Source organism: Aphis gossypii, chromosome 1 (assembly GCF_020184175.1).
Source record: "Aphis gossypii isolate Hap1 chromosome 1, ASM2018417v2, whole genome shotgun sequence".
In the NCBI taxonomy this organism is placed as follows: Eukaryota; Metazoa; Arthropoda; class Insecta; order Hemiptera; family Aphididae; genus Aphis; species Aphis gossypii.
In genome coordinates, this window is record NC_065530.1 from 31019874 (window position 1) to 31038485 (window position 18612).

The 18612-nt window shown below is 29.0% G+C and overlaps 1 protein-coding gene across 3 annotated transcripts in view; it reads left to right on the top strand.

The window, feature by feature from the left end:
- LOC114131515 (discoidin domain-containing receptor 2-like) overlaps window positions 1-18612 on the top strand; it is a 158075-nt gene that overhangs the window by 18482 nt on the left and 120981 nt on the right. For 2 of the 3 annotated variants that reach the window (XM_027996750.2, XM_027996749.2), the window contains one exon: window positions 10465-10547. The exons of the other annotated variant lie outside the window; for it this stretch is intronic. The gene's annotated coding sequence lies outside the window, so the exon portion shown is untranslated. The remainder of the gene's footprint in view (window positions 1-10464; window positions 10548-18612) is intronic. 3 annotated transcript variants of the gene reach the window in all.

The following is an 18612-nucleotide window of genomic DNA, read 5'->3' on the forward strand; positions in this document are numbered from 1 at the left end:
TGGTAGTAGTGGTGATGGGGTTGCACCCTAGCTATCCTGACACCCGATGTTTACAGTCCGAGAGACCCATGATTGCTGTCGTAATTAATCCGTGAACTTGGCGGTTTGTGTATATGTGTAGGGGTCGACAAGGTCGGCGGCGGCAGTGTCGGCGAATCGGCTTAATCGTCCAGTTTTCCGTGTTGTTGCGCTTTTGTGTATGAATTAATTTTAATATCTCTTTTACATCTCTTTCGCACACCGCCGACGCAACGAGACCATTGTGCATCGCGGACGATGTTATAGTTTTCTGCGGGCGCTTAACGAGCCCGGCCCAGCCGTATACCAGCCTACCCTGCCCCTTGAATTAGCGCTGAGTAGGTGGTCGGGAATAAACAGGTCTAATTAATCGCCGGCGACGAAAAGCTTACGGTGCTACAGTGTTAGGGGAACCGTTATACATAGTTTTACAAACGGTATTGTTTGTTCTGTCGTCCCCTATATAATAATATATTACATACACGAGTGTGTATTTTTCGCGGCCGGAAGGTAACAATATACACGAGTACCTACACATTTACGTATATATATATATATACGTTTGTATTATGTATGTGTATGTGTGTGTTTTGTACTGGTGAAAAAATAATATTTATTCAAATGCCCTTCCAGTTGACAAGACCTCTGACGACATGTCCCCACGCCGTTGGGAATATAAACGAAAAAAAATAAAACCATTTCCCCCCACCGCGCTTAGTGTTTTGTCTACTACTCCACGACTTTTTCTCTTATCCAAGACATTCCGCGCAGAATTACGTCTCTCCCGGAGCGTAACTCGAAATCGGATCCGTTTACACGCGACCGAATTCAATAATACCGTTGCCGTATGCTCTTCAGCCACTTGTGCCGCCGCCGACACGGCCAACGGTTACTATATATACACTTCGAACGTGCGCGTGTACACACGATATCGTTGGGAGTTGTTATTATTTTATTTCGTGTCCTATGTATAATGTTTATATATATATCATACCATATACATTCTACATATAATGTATATAAAGTGTCTACGTGACAAATGACGAGTCAACCTCCACCCTGCCGAACGTCGCTAATGGTGAACAAATTTATGCAAACCCAATAATATGCCCGTAAGAATGTATACATGGTTTGTGTTTACGGTTTATTTGATTTTCCAGGTAGTCGAGCTCAAACAAATGTAAATTCCCACCCCCGTCTTTCTTCTCCAACACCACGTGCATCACCTCCAATCGACGTCGTCGGGCTGAACACGCTCCCCTATTGATTTTTTTTTTTATGTTCTCATCACAATTGAACGGCACATAGGTACCTCGAGGTCATGGAGGTAGTGAAAAAAAGAAAAACTACTGAATAACTAATTGAAATCCATCCGTCGTTTCGTTTTATCAATACGACCACCGACTGTTTTCAGAACAATACAGTACGGAAGTAGTTTGACGTACGACGTTCGTTTAACGTTTAAAAGTAAAGTACAAGCCGACCACTATTATATTTTGCAAAACATAAGTTCCAACAATGAAACTTGTTTCACGGGATCGATGGTTATAATTCAATGCGTTATATTATGTTGATATGAAAAGTTTAAGGAGCAGAACTGAACGGTTTTCAATCGTAGTATTTAGTTATTAGAGGTCTCTATTTAATATTATTGCAAACATAAAGTTTAATTATTTTTTTCTTATATTATAATAGCTAATATCTATACTTATAAAGACCAACAAAATACACTAATTTAAATTATATAAACAAATTTGGTACTAATTAAGTAAATAAATTTTTTTACTTAACAGTGTATAGTCTAAATATTATTAAATTTGTGCAGACATATAGAAAATAAAATTACTAAAGTTTATCATCCAGAATTCGAGTAAAAAACTTCATAATAGGAATATATTGTAATAACATTAACCAAAATTTTTTTTAATGTATTCAATTAACCAATGTTTTTTATCATATATATTATATATTATGCTTATGATTTTATTAGATTTAAAGAGTTAACTATAGGTTATATAACCTATATGACACATAACATTTTGCGGCGCTAGCAAAACGACGGGGACTCGTGGGGTAGGTTTTATATCCGCTAGCCGGAAAAAGGCCACCGTAGAGATAATGGTTTTTCTGTCTTATTATTATTATTATTATTTTTTGAAAACGGTGGAAATAAATGTTTATAACGGTGGCTGTACGTACGGTTGAGTGTGGTAAAAACAGCGGTTGATTGGATTACGAACGGACAGAAATCGATACGGAATTCTTTTCCTCTCTTCTTTCTCGTCCTTTCTGTTTGACCACACGATAATTTCGAAGAGGAATTTTACCCTCTGACGCAATTTTGCCTACACACGGGACCACAGAACCTTTACCTGTACACATTTATAGACGTGCGTAAGTGTACACGCCCGCGCGCGATCGTGTGTGTGGTTTTCGTTAGGAACAACCATAGTGTTCAAGACCTGAATCTCAATTAATGCCTTTTGATGGGATTGTTTAAGTGGCGGGACCCGGTGTGAAACAACACTACACATCCAACAATATAACCCTGCCGCAGTGTGCCCTTTCACGATTTCCTTGTGTTTTTACCCTAGAAAATAACGACTGGCGGGAACATACGTTTTACTTCGGTCCTTAATGATTATTAAAAACCGACCCTTTTGCACGCGATTGAAATAAACGCCTCCTTGATACGTTCCTGAGGGGTAAGGTGTGGTCGACTACGTGGTGTACGGAGACTCGCTATGCAATCAACGGGATTGCATTACAACAGAGATAAGAGATTGATTAAATTTCTCTCGAGTCTTAGGAACAGTCATATACGCTGCATCACTCTGCACCAACGGAGCTTTCTGTCTTTTGCTTTTTTCCACCACATTTGCACAAAGTGTGACGACTAAAAGAAAAAAGAAACGTTGAATGATAATAAATATTACACATATACGTTCGCACACGTATACATATATAATATATTACCTATATAATAGGATAGTTCTTTTTATTACACATTTTATTGTAAGAAGTACGCAATATTATATATATTTTACGAATAACAATAGTTTCCAAGAACGAAATTACCTTGGAAATTATTTTATGTGTCACATTAGTTTAATAATCGTAATAAATAAGATTTGAACACCGTGTAGGTAAAATTATAAATTATAATATGATGTATAACATAGTATATTATAATATATGAGTGAATTTTATTATTTTTACATCCATTCAATGCTTTTTGATTAACGGATAGGTGTATTATAGGTATAAATATATATTGTTATTAATATAATTATACATATACTATAACTTCTTATTGGCTACACCCCGCTGGTAAAATTTTTTACTTCACTAAATTGGAAAGTATATTTCTTTGAATATTAATTAAGTAATGTGAATTAAGATTATACTAACTATTATACTATCTATATTTTTTTTTTTATTCTTGACTATGATAAAATCTGGATTAAATAAATTTAATCTCTGAAATCTTGACCTGACTCTTGAGCCTTAATCTTATAATATAGGTTGCTTAGTTTTTGATACCATGCTTCGGGCATAGACTTACGTTATAATTTCATAATAATATTATATTTATTATACAATATACAATATTATAATAATCAATAATGTTCAACATGAAATACAAAATAATAAGTACTTCAGTTTTTAGAATGTGTTTTACTTTTATAGATATTTGGTGTTGTATGCTAACACTGTTTTAGTTTTATAATATTATAAAAACAAAATTTTCTCGACGCTATAGTTTATATAACACTTCAAAAAACGTGTATAATGTGTAATAACTACTAAAAAAACTATATTATATTAATATATTAAATTTTCTGTTTCTAGTGTTTTATGTTATTTAACCTCATACAACTACGTTATTAATTATTATATATTATATATATATATATATATTTAAAACAATAATTATAATAAAATATAATATAATTGTATTATTAACTAACGATTCTCAAAAGTTTTGAACATAAAATAAATCTAAAAATTTGGAACATAATAATTTTTATTTAAAAAAAAAATATAATAATAGTCTATTTCAGCTTTAAAATATTATGAGTTTACTAAAACTTATTAGTATAATTTGGTAAATTTGTAATTGTTGCTTATTTTTTTAATCTGATTACATCATTATGTTTATTTATAAAGTGTAAATTGATATAAGATCAAAACTGTTGCGCTAACACTATAAAATAGAAATAATATAAGTGTAGTAAATTATAGCAGTGAACGAGACAGACTGCAGTTTATACGAATTGTTAGTTTGTGCGGGAAAACACACGATTCATTTATCAACAACCTATTTTACAACATCTACTCGGTCAGTGAAGAGTTATATTACGTACAATATATTATATACTGTTTGTATACGGCAGGTTTATTTATACATATTATGTGTGTGTTGTATAGAAATAAAGAAAGCTAGTCAGTCAGTGCAGTGCAAAAGTCGAGTGGTGTGTATGAAGAGTGAGAAAGACGGAGAGTTCTTGACAACGCGTCGTAATCGCAATCGTTATATATATAGTGACGTTAATCGTTTCTCGAATCGTCAACGGGCAGCGAGGGACAGTGGCAGAGTAGTGGACGACAAGAACAAATGTAACAAAAAAAAAAAAAAAAACGACCAAAAGTAGTCGATTTGTAGATGGATAAGGTGGCACGCGTGGCGGTAGTGGTGGATTCATTTCCGGGTACATCGTTTCCGGTGTGGCGTGTCGATGTGACGCCGGTAGCGGGTGGGGGGGGAGGGGGTGAGAATAAAGACTCTCGTCGTCGTTTTCGTTGTCCCAGTACCGGTGTTGGTGCTGCTGTCCACATTCGGTGGATTGATTGTCGAGTGATTAGACGCGCGGAGACGTAATCGCGATTAAATGCACACTGCAAAGTTGTTACCCGGACGCATTAATCTTCTCTTAATTCCCGGGTAAGGCGATTTAGCGGCATGCTAGGAGAAGCGGAGGTAAAATTACAGACAGGCAACGAACGGCAATTTGTCGCCGGTTTGAATTTGACAATATATATATATATATAGTGTTTTAGCAGTCAGATAACTCCTCAATCGTTTTCTATCCATCTCTATCTCTACCTCTTTCTCTTTCGTTCTCATTTTCACCGGTATCAAATCTCTTTTAACCGTATCTCACGCGTGAGGTGTTTTGTGTGCTCAGTTATTGTCTTTTGCCTTTCACATTTATCGATATATTATTTATTTTACAATAACAATTCGAATATCGTTTTTAAAAAAATATGACATTTATATTTTTATTTTTAACGTTTGTTCCGGACCGCTTTGTAATGTTTATCTAAATCGGTTTTCGGTTATAAAGCGATGTCGTCGATTTATGTTTAAAATAATAATAATAATAATATGTACAAGCAATATATAATCCTATATACCCCGGTCGGTCGTTTATCGTATGTTTTTAGAAGATTTTCAGGAAATGTCGTTAATAAATAATTCGATTGAAACCCTACTCTAGCGCTTACTCCGTCGACAGCCCACCCCTATATTTCCGTGTGCATGTACCGTAACCGATTATTGTACTTATATTTACCATTTCTATATCGGGTTAAAATTCACTCAAAAACATTATCAGAGACCGCGAAGCGATAATATTATTATTGTTAAAATTATAATTTGTCTCCAAATCTCACTGGGAAATAAAACTTAATGGTTATAACAGCTTAAACTCGATTACGTTTACTATATAATATAAAGCGTATTCAATATACATAATACATAATATACTATAGTAGTACCACTAGAACCTCATTTTAAACATCATCTTCTTTGTCCACGTACTGCTAACCTGAAAATATTTAAAAATTTTGTACACCTCGATAGTTTACATTTGTATCGATTTGTTCTTTTTCTATAGGGTCTCTATTAACGGCTGCAGTTTTTTGAGAAGGGTGCGTGTATTTAAGGGGTAAAGACCTTGTAGGGTGTAAGGAGAGGTTGTGCAGATATACTGTTGACGTTAAAACGGCAACCGGCTACCGATTTTACGTGTGATAAGGAATGATTTGAGGAGGGGGGTGAGTAAGTTGGTGGATTATAATGCAGACCGACACGCAACAACGGACCGGACAAATTCCGGTGAATGTTATTTGTTAAGGGCGGTGGGAAAAATATGAGTAAAAAATATTATTATTATTATTATATCAATCTTATATAAAAAAAAAAAAATAAATATAAAATTATAGATATGTTAAAGATTAAAAACTAAAGAATTAAAATATAATAGCCTATTTTTAAGTTGTTTTCTTGTTGGTGGTTATCGGCCGGCGTACCGGTTATGCAATTTTGCTACACTTGAGAATTCTAGCACCGCTCACTGCAAGAATAATAATATACTTTCCCATTAAAGTTTCATAATATTCTTTATTGCAGTTGGTGATAATATCATATTTTATTTATATATTTAATAAACAGTTGAAAATAATTTAATATTATTATATGTTTTTCTTTGTTTTTATTACTTTTTTATACCATTCCAATTTTAATAATTCAAACTTTTTAAATTATTGGTTCTACTCAATTTGTTCATATAAAATAATTTTAGCTTCTAACTGAAAAAACAATTATATATAATATCTGGATAAAATAATTTCACAGTTTTTATATTTATCAAGTTACTATAGATTATATTATGACATAGTTAAATTAATTTAAAACTCCGAGTAAAGTTTTATAAGCAGCTATAAAATATTATATTATATCAATATGATTTTTATGCTAAAAATTAGTCCAACCTATTAAGTTTATTAATATGGAAATTATTATTTTAGTATTAATATTTTAATAGCACTGAAATGTACTTTATAATATCATAGATTTTATTTACTACCTACATTTACCTATTCAGTATTAGATACATTCGACATCTAGTAAACAGCAAATTAAGTATTTTTTTTTTTTTTTTAATTATGTTACATTTATTGATATGATACAAATTTTGAATTAATATTCATAAAATCAAAACTAAATAATCAGTAATCACTCATATGATGCATAATATACGTCATGAATTGTAAATTATACCACGTGAACAGCAAATACTTATATTATATTTACAATATTAAAAACCAAAATATTTTAGATTTTTAAAAATAAAATGCGTTGTTATAAAAACAAATTTTAATTTGTTATTGTATAGTGTAATAATATTTTAAAATATCTTCGTACTAATGTAAACAATATATTATTATTAAGATACCTCTTTTTTCAAAATATCTAAAACTATATACATAAAAATGGACTCATAATTGCTTTTTATTTATAAAAATGAACGGGTACGAATGTATAATAGCAATTGAAAAATGTGATAACATTTTACTTGACCTGAAGCACATGCAATATAATACGTGACGATGTATCATGGAGGTATTGCAATATAAAAAATGCTTACATAGATGTATTCACTATGCGAAAAAACTTGAAAATTGTGTGAGTGAAAATAAATTTCAATTTATGGAAATCGGAAACAACGTATTTGTTTCATGATTTGAAACTTAAACCCTAATAAAATTTTGTCTACTTAAAATAATACGATCTAAACCATAAATAAATTTGTATCTAACGGTCTACTTTCTTAATGTTTTATGTGAATAATGTTGATTCAATGATTAAAAAATTAATAATACCATAGAATTAATAAGGTCAATAAACTTAAATACTTATGAAATTAAAATAGGTGTAGTTTTGTAAAAAAATTTAAAAATTGTATAAGTTAGTTACTAATAATACCAAAATACATCTTATTTTTAATTTTTAACACAATTCTATTTAATAAATATATGGATGGTACCTACTAGGTTCTCAAACAAATTATAATGTATTCGTTATACAATAGTAGTACGTGACCACAAAGTTAAAACAGATTCATATACTTCAAAGAAAAGGAGAACAAATCTTATAACAAGTACCTAGTTGTATAAAACTTTGAATATTTCACAGATAAAAATAATAGGTAGGTACTTCTGATATTGTCAAAATAAAATGTCTGTAGATAATGGTAGGTTTTACTAGATGATGTCAACTATAACTGAAGATTACTCTCGTTAAAATCTGAAAATATATGTATTGTTTCAGGTACCTCATAAAAAAAAAAAATGTTAATACATACTATATAAATAACAATTAATATTATTATAATAATGTGTATTTCCAAACGCAAAATAAAATCGATTTGAATAATGTCGATGTTTATTTTTCATATTCAAATGCATTGATTAAAAAATGGCTTTTCAACAATATACCATTATAATAATATTAATTTTTATATTATGTCTTAGCATAGTAATAGGAACATTGAAAAAAATCTATAAACGAAAACCATAATATGAATTCCAGCGTTTTTCTAAATCGATAGGTAGGTATACTAAATCGATGTTCAAGGGCGTATATAACAATAACGACATAATTTAGCTGAGGCCGTGTAACGTACCGATTCGTATTTTGAGTAGACATTATCAAACGATCTATTGATACGTTCACTAGTACACATATATGTGTAATGCTGTATATTACGGTCTGCGTGTATTTTATATATATATATATGTGTGTGTATACATTATAGGTACCTACATGATACAGTTGCATTCGTGTACAACTTACTGACTATGTTTGTTTCGACCCTATTTAAACGATGACTGTGCGAGGGTAAGACTATTGCAGAACTACGACTCCGGTACATTGTGCGTACCGTGGTTGTTAAATATTTTTGCTCACCAACGGGATACATAGCATCAATTGAATAATAGTTCTGCTGCAGCAGTCGAATGAAAGTAGTGTAGGTTATGATCCAAAATAATATTATAATACAGGTGTAGTGTCACTTTATATCTTTCTTATACAGTTCTAGCAACCTCCGACCGATTAGTGGATTTGAATACAATGTTTAGACGTTCTCGTTATCTTCCTTATAATTTAAAAAGGTAAATAACTACGAATTTAAGTTAGAATGGTAATACTTGCGAGTAGTTCTGTGACGTTTAAAAATTTTGGGTCATCAACCTGATCTTTATAGCCTTATAGTACCGATCGAGATCAGATACACCTTTTTGTAGTTGCTAAAAAATGCATATCCTGCCTTTTTTCAATACACTGCAAAAAGTAGCTTAATATAAATATACACGCAAGGATAAAATACAATTTGATAAAATAAAAACTATTGAATTATAAAGATAATTCCATCAAGCTCAGTATATCAAATGTTATACATGTCATAGATTCACCGTCCATTTTGCTCTGAATATTCGTCCCGCCTTTACCTCCACACGACGGTTATATAGTTAATTCGAACACATATTAAATATTATACGGTATTATAATATATCATATTATTGCTGTAGCACCGAGCGCGTACGATTCGGTCGACACTGAACGGGTTTGTCATAAATTGGCCTAGCCAATGTGTTTCCAATCGGTTTCTATTAAACGACTGGGTTGGTGAAATCGCCTAATGGGTTCCGGTACGATGATTTTTTCCTCTCATTCATCGCAAATATATATATATAAATAAATTCGTGCGCGTGTGTGAGTGTGTATGATTCGCGTGCCGTTTTATCAATTTTTATTTATTTATTTATTTTTTTGCTCAATACTGACCCCGTACGAGAACGACGACTGGAATTCGTTATTACGGTCCATTGGTTTCCCTTATTCCCGCACCACTGCAGCGCAGTATATAATATAATATACGCCTCGTCTCTCCCGTGTGAACCTAAGTTCCCACCGTCCCATACAACTCGCATCTCCCCCATCGAGCCCTCACAACTATATACGTCTACGAGCTACCCTGAAATGGAGAACGCTTATATTGCTGCCGACAAGAATAACCACAATCAAAATTTCCAACGAGTTAATTGCTGCGGTTTTCGATTCGAGTGGCAATGAGGGCGAGTCGCGTACGAAAAACGAATTATATTGTTGAGACCAATTTTGACATGTCACCGCCGCACGCAGCACAGTAGAAAATACGACGAAAAAAAAAATAAAAACATTTCTTACTCATCGTGATTCGTGAGTTAATTGCTAACCCAATTGGTTTAATTCTGATTTTTATTCCAAAAATTATATAAACGCATGTTGTATAAAGCAATGCAGAAGATAAGACTAAAATCACTTCAGAAATCATTGAATGTGTGTTACATGTACATTTTAAATGAAATGTTAATCTGTTAATATATTATACACATAATATTATGGAGTATAGTCGAGTTATGCAAAGCAATATTGAGATGTGAATATTTTACAATAATATTAAATATTGATTGAATTTAAATTATAAAATAATTGAGTTGTTTGCATGTACTCGACGATTATTTATTTATTAGCATAATTACAATTACAAATAATAGGTAATAAGTTTAAAAGGAATGTTACTTAAGACAATTGTTTTTTTTTTTATTATGTTGCAGGTACGTCACCAATAATAATATACCGATACGTGTAAAATATTGCCACTACAAAGTTATTGACAAGTCGTAAATATATTTAATATGTACGTATTTAATATAATTAAAATTAAAATTTAATACTTAATTAATAATAGTAGGTATACAATTTGAACTTTAGTTTACAACAACCAATATAATAAACTATGTTTAAAGATAAAACAAATGTACAATTAAACTTTCATCAGATTCCATGCACTATATAAACTATAAAAACTGTATAAAATCGATTTTTATTATTAACCCACTTGTGAGCTTATGATTAAGTCTGTTATTGAGAAAAACTTAAGATCAAAAAATTCTCAAAACAAAACAAAAACTTATAAATTATAATAAAATAATAAAATATTACTCAGATTTAGAACCTAAAGCAAATATTTTATTATTTATTTTCTGCATACGAGAATAGAGTAGGTGGGTAGTAATTTTTTTACTTGTTAAAAGCTACATAGTGAGAAAATACGTTTGCTGATGATGGGCTCTAATACTCTTAAGTTTTTACCTACCACATTTTTAACCGATTACTAAACAGAGTTGTATGTATGAGCACGTTTTTTACAGTAAAAGCGTGTTTCTGATTTATCCACGCTATGATTACGGCTAAAACCTACAGTTGAAATGCAAACTTTTCAGTTTTCATTCACCTACGTGAACAGACACAATTCCCATCATTCAATGACTTCTAATAATTATTATAGGATGACATATGAAATTATAGAGCGGGAGTTTTTCAGCATTCTGTAAATTATTATTATTATTATACAATTTTGATCATTTAGAATTAGTAGTAATACGTATAGTGAATGTACACTGTATGAAAAAAAAACTTAATTAAATTAGACAATAAAAATGTAAATCTATAACGTAATCACATTTCAATTTCAATAATTAATATAGCCATAGCATTTGTACATATTTAATAATTAGATTATCAACCTCAATTTGGCACGATGAAAAATATTTTGCATTTCACTGTTAGTATTAAAATAATTTAGTGATAAGCTGTATAACTAATACGGTAAGCCAATTACAATTAAATTAAAATATCATAATACTTCATTTCGTAATATATATATTGAATAAAATTATAAAAGGACCTAATGTAATTCCCACAAATTCTTTGATTAAAATCGATAATGTAGTATTTTGTAAAAAAACATATTGATTACTATGTTATTATATATTTTAATGTAATAAAATACATCGATTGTGAAAACATATTATAGTGGTTTTTATTAAGTAATTGATTTGATATGCGTAATTTATTGGCGGAATGCAATTTAATAATCGTTTACAAACATTAACAATTAATATGGATATAAATTATGAAACCAAATGTTTTTTTAAAAATATTTTAGATTCTGAGCTGAGTGAAGAATGTATTAATTTAAGAATGATGATTTTTATTATTAATATATTTTTTTTTTGTGTTCCTGTAAACACAATAAGTATTGATAAAATACTTTGGTTTTCAAAAATAGGTTGTTTTATGGAAAACGGATCTATATAGAATTTTGTGGAGTTTAGAAGTAAAAAATTCTCAGTGCTTTTTTTTACAATCAGAAAAAATGATAAAAGAAAAATGGGAATTTCCATGCAAATACAAAGTCGATTCCATTCTTTTGGTGTAACTGGAAAAAAATAATCGTAGATACTTGAAATTTTCACTAAGTGTTTTTATAATAATATTTTCAATATATTTAATTTTTTTTTTATTTAGCTATTTATAAACATGAGCAATTTTATTTAGTTTTTTTTTTTTTTTAGGAACTCTGATTAGATATTATTTTATAGTTAGAAATGTATAAAAACTATTTTTCTTGTATCTATTTTTTAAAAATTTAATATAAGATTCTTGATAAATAGTTTATACTCGAACCATAAAATCTAAAAAAGTATATAAATAATTTATTTTATTAATATTTTCTAGGTAGCATTGCCATTTATTATCATAGATTCGTTAAATTTTCTTAAATAATAACGTTATAAAAAGTTTACGAACTTCAAAAAGTCAAAAGTTAAAAATTTGAAGATTGAATTGAATAGTACTTATGGATTAAACAATTATAGAAACTACTATAAAATAAAATACATTCATCACTCCGTTCAGAACTAAAAAAATTTAATTTGATACCTTTGTACTTATTACAAAAACTTAACAAATATTTTATTACATTTTGATAAATAAAGTATTTATTATATTCGTTAATTGTAAATAATCTATACGTTGTTTGTTTGCCTTAGCAAATTTAATTTTGTTCTTTAGATTCTGATCTTATTTTTGTGTAAAAAACGTACGTAAAACGCTATAACTGAGTAAAATAGTCAAATACCCTACTTAACCTTATGAAAATCTGGCAACATTGCACTAAAATCTTATGTACAATACGTACGAAATCGTATGCCTTAAAATGTGTGCAATTTCGTTCGCTGATAAGGGCCGTATGGAATTGAGTTTTACCCATTCGTATTTCTATATTTTCTGTCAAGAAAGTAAAATTGTTTGATGATTCGCTGTGTAGGATAATTAAATAACTGTTAGGTTTAAGGAAATTCTATTTTTAGCATGCTATCCATAGGTCTCATAGTAATATTATTTGGTCCAATTGGGTATTCAAAAATTGTTTGGTATTTTTCGTTGAATCCTTCATTGATACCTCGTGCACAAAAATTACCATGGCAAAGAAACCCAAAAATTAGAACTACTAGATTAAAAAGACATAAAAAAAAAAAAAAAACACATTCCGCTAAAATTGAGTAGGTACCTACTTGCATAATTATTATAATTATCCATAAGTTGATAGATAAAAACCGTTGTATAACAGTAGATGTGTTTGTGTAACTCGATGATAAATTGGTTACTATATATATGCATTACATTTACATTTAATAAAAAAAAAAAATTGATTGCTTAATCTATTTATTAAATTTAATTTAAAAAAATATTATGTCATATTTTTTGGTCATTGGGTTTTTTTTCACAGAAGTTTTTTCCAATTGATATAAATTTCGTGATTCAATAATTTCAGTTTCAAACACATTAGACATCTGCCTTATACTAACTGCACATACATAATATATTCGAACATAATATGATATGCCGTAAGCTAATGTGTACATAAACTCTTCATCAAATGAGATAATTATGTTTGCAATATAGCAGTATCATTAGGTCTCAGTGTTTGATTAGACTATGTCAGATATATACATAGACTAGAAGGGCCTTCGACTGATAATATTGTTTTCATGGCCAAATATATAATTTAATACATGTATTATGTAAATGCGTGAAATATTCGTACTTGTAGGGTAATGATGAATTCTATCTCTATGTCGCTATAATATATATATTAATGTATTAACATTTTCACGATTAACCTCTCGGGACTGATCCGAAAAAACTTAATAAGATGATAATATACATTAATGATGTAGTTACATACATACCACAAATTTGCAATTCATTGGGCATTACTATACATACTATAGCTATTTAGAAAGTAATAAATCAATTGGGTTTAATAATACGTACAATAAAAGTTTAGAAACCAATATTTTTTTTTAATTTCCCGAATTTCTCGTACATCTATTATACACTATACTATTTAGACCACCAACCGTTCCTGTTATGTGTAAGATTAATACGATAGATTTGATTCGTTTTTCTATGTTCCGTGACGCCTTTTGGATGTTAGTAAATAGGGGACTACAATTTCACTCACACCGGTGTTCAGTTAATTTTGGCTTTTTCCATTTGCACTGTACACTGTACAGTGTGTATACGACGCACCCTCAGTAGTCCTCGTCCCTCGGTCCTCCACAAAAGTTCTACGTAATAATAATATAATAGTGTATAGTTACAGTATATTTTGATTCAAACATTATTTTATTGTGCACTTAGACGATTGCACACACACGCGTCTATACACACATTAAATAATAATAATAATAATCAGAGCTTGGACTTAAATGTCTTAAAAATATTCTAAATATGCAATATGTAGTTTTACACTTAAAAATTCAAAACACTGCACTGATTCTCACTTTTATTTTTTGGTTTATACGTTTTTAAATTGATTTTAATAATGTTGGGTTTATTTTAAATAAGTTTCTTTCGAATTTGTTCACATCTAAAATTAATACTTTACATTGGATACGCAAGAATCATATAAATAAAAAAAAAAAATACTAGTTTTAAATCATTGGTTATGAAGTTGTGACAGCTTTAAAATTAAAATTCCAAATGATTGTTTTTATTTTTAATTTATAAATATTATACTATAATACAAATTATGAAATATGTATGAAAAATACGTAACACTAATATAAACTGTATTTATAAATTTAATATACATTAAAAATAAAATCAATATCTTGGCTTTTGAACAAAAAATAAAATAAAAAAGCTAAATTTTTTTTATAATTTTATTCATAAATATGTCATATTAATTATTAATTAATCTAGCAATAAGTTTGTATTAAAAAATTGAAACAAAAGTGATATTACAGGATTATAGACGTATATTAATCTAACTTCTTACGCAGTACGATAATAAATACAATTTTTGTCATTATAATAGAAGTTATTATTCCGTCCGAATTGAAAAAAAGAAAATTTGACGCAGATAAAATAAAGTCCTCACTTTCTGGTTGATAATATATTTTAAACTATACTGTTATTATAATTTATAAGCAACATGTTTTTTAAACATATTTAAAACAATCATAAAATTTCGTGGTTAAATTTTATTGTCAAGACAATTATAAAGGATTATCACGAATTACCTTTAAATATGAAAATAACATTATTTTTTCCAATATTTAAATATATTTAAAAACTAAATTCTAATCAAAAACACAAAAGTATTGTTAATAGATAACTCTTCTAGTTAAATATTTACACCCTTTTATATCTTATATGCATACTTTATACAAATATGTGTTTCGTAGTTAATAATATCAATCGCAATCTAACCTACAAAATTTGAATCGTAAAAAAAAATTTGTAGTAGTAAAATTTTGAAAGAGACATTCTTCAGCATACAGTGTACTATTGATGAAGTAAAATTAATAACCTACTTCTCAACCTACAAGTCTATCACAATTCAATTTGTTATTTTTTAGATATTCTATTCTTTCTATTATTCAGATATTTCTATTGTATACTATGTATCAAAATATATTTGCTTACTTGCAAAATCAAATATACCAGATATTATGTATACGAGTATAGTATATATCTAGTATACTGTATACAATACAAACTATATATATATAATGTCTACAAAATATACATAAATAAAATTGATATCTAAAATTCAGAATATGTTTAGTTTAATAAAATATTGCATGCAGTATGTAGGTAAAGTGACTAAATAATTTTAATTTAATACTTAATGAATTATAATTGGTAATTTTATCGTGTTTCGTAATACTTAAACTTTGAAACTGAAGTCAAATTTAATATATATAAATAAATAACAAACATTCAATAGGTGTATTTGTTTATTGTTAATTAATAGTTCCGAGTAATAAAAGTTTATTTTGAATTCTGGTTGAGTATCGTGAAATAAAAATTGTAATCGCATTACAAATTTACATTAAAAAAACGTGTTGTAAACAAAGTTACCTATATAGGCTATATTCTAATAAGATTTAAGGTTCAATTGTATTACAATTCAAGGGTTCTATTGCTTTACTGTTTTAAATATCAGTCATTTCAATCGAGTCTTTTTTCTTTGAAACATTTAAAAAGAATGTGACAGTGGTGCAATTTTAGGACTTTTTTTATTGTTTTATTTTTATTTTAGGGTACTGTAGTTCTTATGTTTTTATTTTTTTTATTTATCATTGTGTGAAATTTTTTTCTTACTTCTCTAAGTTTAAGCGATTGTTCATACTTCGTGGAAAAAACATTTTCCTAATATTTTTTTAACAATTAAAATGAAATTTTCAAAGTGTATGTGTTGAAATCAACAATATAAATTAGTGTAGAAAAACTTATATACAAGTAATATTATAAATAATATTATTAAATCATCAATCATTACTTGTTTTTGATAATATATACACTTTATACTTATTGAGGTAACGGTTATATCTTTAAACAAATTACTGCATTTAACTTAATATAAATAAAATAATATGTCTTGATTTTTATAACTATAAATTAATGTAAACTTTTTTTTTATATTTAAACTACTAATTGATGACGATTTCTTTATATTTTTCAAAAAATAATGCTTAAAAAATAGTGTGGACGAATTGTCCGAAGACCGAGTGTAAACAGGTTATTATACAATAAAGTAAATAAATTATTCCCTAGACATAACATTAATATAAAATATAAATAAAATAAAATAACATAACATATATTATGCTGAGTACTTATCTCAGAGAGCTGTAAGCAAATTGTACATGTATACTTTGCCTCATTAAAACGAAAATCGTTAAGCAAATTCAACTAAAATACTGAAATGTTGACAGCACATTGGAGTTAAAAAAATATTATTTTTCAGTTTGTTAAAAAATTGTAAACATAATTATTTTATAAATAAATATATTTAAAAATTATAGAGTTGCTTTCATATTTTATTATACTTATTTAAATATTATTCTTTCTCCTATCAGCTATTGCGGATTTACCAGGTTTTAGTACAAATTATACCACGCCCTAAAGAATTATGATTTACTTCCTCACTCAAAAAAACAGTGTTTTTGTCGTTTAATTACGGTGAATAGTACAATTTAATAAATTATACTCTTTCAGCTTTTCAGTTTATTGTAGTGACAGCAATATTTGAGGGGTGTCCCAATATGTTTTGTTACCGTTTTAATGACAGCATTTTTAAATCGTAAAGTGAACAACTTGTTTTTAAATTTGGATGGAGGTTTTTGTTCACTGAACAACACAGTGTAGTTATAAATGTATTTTTCGTTGAATCTTGTTGAAAACACTAGTGGAAAAAAGATGTCTGTGCTGCAGGAATGCATTTGATAGATGACTTTTGTTTATGGGGTAAGTGAGGGAGTGTAGGTTAGAAGTAAAGAAAATCTAGGGTACCCAAAAAGGTCCTTATGGAAATAAATATTTCTTTTACTCTTATAATATACATATTTATATTTTATATTTATACATATACATTTTTTTCTCATCCACCAACCATAGAAAAAGCGCAGGGTCGCGTCATTTCAATACTGTGTGCACTCCATTTGGCCAAGATAATAAAATACCTCCGAATAGAAAGTATAAAAAAAACTTCTGAACAACTCGTTGTCTACACTTATACTTGTAGATTTTTACACGAAACAAAGATGAATTTTATGGTATAAATACGGCCAAAAATATCTAACGCATTAGAGTCCCTTCGCCTACAACGGCATTAGCTATTAAACAGGTTTCCATAAATTATTACCGAACGTATTACCAAATATGATGTGGGTGTGGATTAAAATTGCATAGTCTTGGAAATGATGAATTTTAAACTAGAAAGTGCTTCACCATCTATCGCCATAACCTTTCGAGTCACACGAACTCCACTTTAACTTATAACTTATGCATGGGCCATCTACCATTTCCTTCTGTATCTGTTGTATTTACGTGCCCGTATACGCGTTTTAGCAAAAAATTTAGCGTCTATATTATCATCCATTGCTGTCATTACATTCTTGTAGAAACTAACTCAATTGTGAAAAAATGTACAATCTTGTTCATAATTTTATGTCGTATGAATTTTCTACTGTACAAAAATCTCTTCAAAGAAAAAAATTGTATTTTAAAATAAAATTAATGACGTTCTCCTGTTATGTTATATTTTCTCAGTACTTAGTTTTTTCTTTTTATCTTAAAAGGTTGCAATAGTTGAGCATAAAAGATGTGTCAAAATACGTTTACTGTTGTTTAACAAAAGCTTCTTTTTTTCCATACTGCACTGACCCTTAAGCCATAACCCCCTTACGCTTACTACCACCGTCTGTCTAGCAATCAACCCTTAATGCCGTCTGATCCTTTAAAAGGATGTGTCCGCAAAGGATGTCGGGATGGTGTAATGGGACCACCAATGTCCTTACTTTTGACTATAATCTGAGACCAGGAAGTCATAATGATGGCAT